This window comes from Mus caroli, unplaced genomic scaffold (assembly GCF_978045245.1).
Source record: "Mus caroli unplaced genomic scaffold, Mus_caroli_1 scaffold_1, whole genome shotgun sequence".
Classification (NCBI taxonomy): Eukaryota; Metazoa; Chordata; class Mammalia; order Rodentia; family Muridae; genus Mus; species Mus caroli.
The window spans coordinates 149,326,033-149,331,651 of record NW_028227256.1 but is presented as its reverse complement, the minus strand read 5'-3'; the positions used below and the strand labels follow the sequence as shown (position 1 = coordinate 149,331,651).

At 40.9% G+C, this 5,619-nt stretch overlaps 1 pseudogene; it reads left to right on the top strand.

The window, feature by feature from the left end:
- The first annotated feature begins 5,229 nt into the window (after window positions 1-5,229).
- LOC115032552 (U4 spliceosomal RNA) lies at window positions 5,230-5,313 on the top strand (annotated as a pseudogene).
- The last annotated feature ends 306 nt before the right edge of the window (window positions 5,314-5,619 follow it).

The following is a 5,619-nucleotide window of genomic DNA, read 5'->3' as shown; positions in this document are numbered from 1 at the left end:
CCTAAGCTCTAGTCCTGGTCCCTTTTTATTTTCTTCCTGTTTTAGGACAGTGTTTCACTGAGTCACCCTGGCAGGACTAGAACTTGTGACCCTCCTGTCTCAGCCTCCTGAATAGCTGGGATTCCAGATCTGCACCATCAAACCCCAAAGTTCTTCAGCCTTTCAACATGAACTCAGTGGTACTGACTGCAGCGAGCTCCCAGGCTTTTAATGCTGGATTAGGATTCCCGAGGCCTCCAGCTTTGTGGACTGGCCAGCTACTGCATTCTTGGCCTCTTCAGCATGCAGACAGCCATTGTTGGGCTACCTGGCCTCTGTAGTGTAAGCTAATCCAGTGAATTCCCTTCTGTAATATATACATATACATATATACACAGAGTCTAGAGAATCCCAAATGACACAGGGCCCACGAGCCAGAGGAAACCATCCTGTCTCAAAGTTCTGTCTAAACATATAGTTTAGCCATGGAACTCACACAGTGATGATCCCTAAAAGAAATGCATAGAAACAAACAAACAAACAAACCTAAGATGTATTAGTATAATAAAGAGTCTAGGACAGTGGTTTTCAATTTCTAGGTCATGACCCCTTTGGGGATAACATATCAGTTATCCTGCATATCAGATATTTACATTATGGTTCACAACTAGCAAAATTACAGCTATGAAGTAACAATGAAATAATTTTATGGTTGGGGGTGTTGCTACAACATGAGGAACTGTATTAAAGGATTACAACACTAGGAAGGTTGAGAACCACGGGTCTAGGACATTCTGTGATCATGAAATCCATTTAACATCCTTTAAGCTGGCATTCTCCAATGTTTGATTGAACTGTGTTAAGGTTCCGCCAGAACTAAGCAACTCCTAGCCTAGAAGGTCCTTTAGATTACTTTCAGCTCAAGGTCTTCTTTTAAACACACAGTAGGGCTGGGAGGATGGTAGAAGACTTGCCTCAGTAGCATGAGGACCTGAGCTAGATCACAGAATCCATGGAAAAGCTATGGGATGTGTAATAGCACATATGGAGCGATGGGGAGGCAAAGACAGGACAACTGGGGCTCCTGGCTGGCCAGTCCTGCCTGATTGGTGAGCCCCAGGCTAGTGAGAGACCCTGTCTAAAAGGAAATGGATATGAAGGTAACAATCAAAGCTGTATCCTCCCACATGCATGCAAGCATGCACACATGCATCACGATAGATAGATAATTGATAGATAGATAGATAGATAGATAGATAGATAGATAGATAGATGAGAGAGAGAGAGAGAGAGAGAGAGAGAGAGAGAGAGAGAGAATGAGGCTGTACCCTCCCTCACGCACACAAGCATATACACACGCATGCATGGAAATAAATAAATAAACAAGCAGACAAATAAAGTCAGGCTGCTTTCTCCCCCATGCACACAAGCATGAAAATAAATAATACATAAATAAAACCAACAATAAGAAGAGGAGCTTGGCCGGGCGTGGTGGCGCACGCCTTTAATCCCAACACTCGGGAGGCAGAGGCAGGCAGATTTCTGAGTTTGAGGCCAGCCTGGTCTACAAAGTGAGTTCCAGGACAGCCAGGGCTACACAGAGAAACCCTGTCTCAAAAAAAAGAAGAAGAAGAAGAAGAAGAAGAAGAAGAAGAAGAAGAAGAAGAAGAAGAAGAAGAAGAAGAAGAAGAAGAAGAAGAAGAAGAAGAAGAAGAAGAAGAAGAAGAAGAACAAGAAGAAGAAGAAGAAGAAGAAGAAGAAGAAGAAGAAGAAGAAGAAGAAGAAGAAGAAGAAGAAGAAGAGGAAGAGGAAGAGGAAGAGGAGGAGGAGGAGGAAGAGGAGGAGGAGGAGGAGGAGGAGGAGGAGGAGGAGAAGGAGGAGCTTGAAGTCAGGGCACCTAAACTCGAATGCAAGATCAGCCTCTGGGAAGCTGGAAACCTGGGTTAAACCACTTCCTGACTCAGAGCCTCGTCTTATCTGTGATTAAGGATAATATCTGTATTATTATGCAGCTGTGAGCATCAGATTAGGCAATACACACTAAAATAATTCATAATTAAACTGTAGCTTAGTATACTCACATTAGCTACTGCAGCTATCACCTCAGACCAGACAGATCTCCAAGTTTGACCTGAAGACATTTGAAACCCCTACCTAGAGCTTGTCCCCCATGGCTCTATCTGGTCTTAATTCCTCGAGGCAATGACACATATTTCCAAAAATAGAGCAGATCCGTTAACGTCTCTCTTCTGTTCTTGTGACTGACACTTGCAATGTCATTTCAACTGAGCATCTGGGTTGCCGAGGAAAATGAGCAAATGATTTGCCCTGTGCCCTGTCTTTAATTTGACCACCAGTGATGGGTGGAACGCTTTCATTTAGTCAACCAAAGGGTCTGCTGCATAGGAGGACAAACCATTTGTTTATGGAATGAGAAGTAATTCCCAGGAGAGAGCTGAATTTTAAAACAGCAGGTCCTACATAGACCATCCCCCAAACACAATTCTTTGGAAAAGGGAAACTTTTCTAAGCCACCTGGTACATCTGTCTTCCTTGTAAAATGCCTTTTTGACCCCTCATGCTGGTCACTAGCAAGACAGTCATCCTGGCCTCACAACATATTCCTCTCTTAGACACACATTTCTGTGGATCGTATACATTTATGTCATGAAAGATATCACCCTCCAAATTCTCCTTCCCATATGTTTACCTTCTGTTCTTTACCCAAAGTGTGAGTCTCTCTGTCATTCAAAATACCTTCCACTTATACATTACTTTAAATATTTATGGTTTTTAAAAGTTACCATACATGGAGAGTAATTGTAAGATTTGCAATTTGAAAGAATTGTGTCTTGCTAGAGGCTGAGGTAAGAGAATCATGAGTCTGGGGCTAGCCTGGGCTACATACTGAGATCCTGTCTCAATAAAAACAACAACAACAACAACAGAAGAGTTGTCTCTTTCAATACAGTTGATATATGCTCAAGGGTCAGTATTGAATCTGTGTGATGGAGCTTTCTAATGATATTTTTGTCTTTTAGTAAGAATATTCCAAAAGCTGGCTGAATCACTGACTTTACTCTGAAGTAACTGGGATTCCTCAGAATATAAGAGCTGAGAAATGAAGTTATCCTTGCTGGGTCAAAATTGTACAAAACAAACATGTACAACAAAAGCTGTTTTCCTGCGTTTCATTCTATCTTGGTGTAAAAGTCCAGGTTTCACATTTCTGAGATGTTCCAGTTGATGAAATTCCACTCACATTTTCTTTCAATGTATTGGAAAATGTGGAGCACTGGTTCTGGGAGGAGACATATCTATTCTTCCCTCTCTTAAACCCAGACAGAAGTGATGTATAACTGCACGGCTGCTTGTTCAGTAGCACCTGTTTGGATGGACTTGTGCAAGCACGTCTAACACAGAAAAGTTCCAGTTAGCTGTTCAGGAACCAGAGAGCACAGAAATGAGTTTCCAAAAAGGTCGCAGTTAGTCTGCTGGCTTATCTCTCCTCATTGAATTTCATGTCCTATTTTTAAACTCGGTTCCACCTTATGATAATAAAGTAACCCTTTGAAGATTATATAGAGTATGTTTTGTTAGTTTGTTTATCTAAAACAGTTTTCCTTATTTAGCATTAATTAGAAAAAGAGTTCCCCATGCATATTTTTGTAATCATATACATATACATGTGTACATAAAATGTAAGCTATGTATATGAGCACTGAATATTATGTAATATATAATAATACAGAATTTGTATACCATGCATGTAAATAAATAAGCATGTAAATATGATGAAGCCTATAACACACATGTACTCATGCATTTATCTGTACTGATACATGTATGTATATGTGCTTCATGACATACTTTTTTTCTTCAAACTCTCTTTTAGATTTTTCATTTTATTTTATTTGTCTGGATGTATGTCTATGCACTTCTTGAATGCCTGGTGCCTAGAAAATGATATCATATCTCCTGCAACTGGAGTTAAAAACAGTTGTAAGCCACCATGTGGGTGGTAGAACCCAAACCCAGGTCCTCTCCAAGAACGAGTGCTCTTAACTGCTAAACCAACTCTCTGGTCCAATTTATGTATATTTTCTGCTCAGTTTTTATACTTCTACACTGTAATAGTTATTTCTCCATTTCCCAAGCAAGGAACTCTCTAGCCCAAGGACATGCCATGACACCAAATGATATTTCACCTCAGTGCTGTCTGACTCTTCAGTTTGCCTCTTCCTTCTGTTATTATTCTGACTTTCTCCCAGGCATTTTGACTTATTCAAGCATGGGATGGGAGAGCAGGGGACAGGCTCAGAGATTGCTTGCCTAACCCCCCTGTTACTGGAGACCTGGCGCCTAGGGCACTGGAATGACTTGAACAGATTCTTGTTACTGACAGTCATTTCTCAACACCTCCTGGCTTTAATCCAGAACGTTACCTCTGCAGTAAGCCCTCAATGTGAGGTGTTTTTTTTTGTTTTTTTTTTTTTTTGAGTTTTTTTTTCCTCAAAAAATGAAACTGGATTTGGTGTATTTTGTCTCTAAAGAATTACATGATTTAAAATACCAGCCTTCATTCCATTTACAAAACACTGTGAATATGCATGAAGAAATGTCTGAGAGATAAATCTAAGAAATTAATGGCGATTATTTACAAGTGACAGGACATATTCAGAGCACTTCATTTAGCTTCCTATGTTTCCTTGTGTTTGAATTTATTCCATATATATATGTGTATGTATATATATATATATATATATATATATACATACACACACACACATGACCTGAATACAAGGTAGGAAATCAGTAACAGCCCCATACTTACTCATTCTCGTATTCATGCTTCTGTTTAACAATATGCAAGTGCATATACATGCGTTATGCACAAGTATATTCCTCACACTGTATTAGTTCTTTTTCTACTGCTGTGAAGACACCACAGCTAATAAAACATACAGAAGAAAGAGTTTATTGGAGCTTACAATTCAGAGGGTGAGTTTATGGCTATCGTGGCAGGGAACATGGCAGCAGGCAGCTAGGCAAGCATGATGCTGGAGCAGTAGTTAAGAACTTACCTCTTCATTCACAAGCACAAGGCAGAGAGAGGCAGAGGGAGAGGGAGACAGGGAGTGGGGGGAGGGGAGAGGAAGGGAGAGGGGGAGGGAGAGGGGGAGGAGAGAGGGGGAGGGGGAATGCTCCAGCTACTGGGAATGGTATAGGCTTTTGAAACCTTACATCTTCAGCTTTGCACAGTGGCAGTATCATAGCCAATGAGGTTTATCCGAGGCGCGATTATTGCTAATTGAAACCTTAAATCCCGACTTCAGTGACACCTCCTCTAACAAGACCACACCTCCTAAAACGTCTACCAACTAGGGGCCACGCATACAAGTCTGTGAGCCTCTGAGGGTCATTCTCATTGAAATGACCACACCCACCTTCTCTGAAACTTGTTTTAATCACTTAAAATCATATCATCAAAAAACCTCCCCAGGAAAACTGATAAGACACGAAAGATGGCGGATTATTTATTACACGATTAGAAATACGCCTTAATTTTGCTCATTCCCTCCCCTGACAGCCCCTCCTGATTCCTGTCATTTGCAGTGAATATCCCTGTACTGTTTGTTG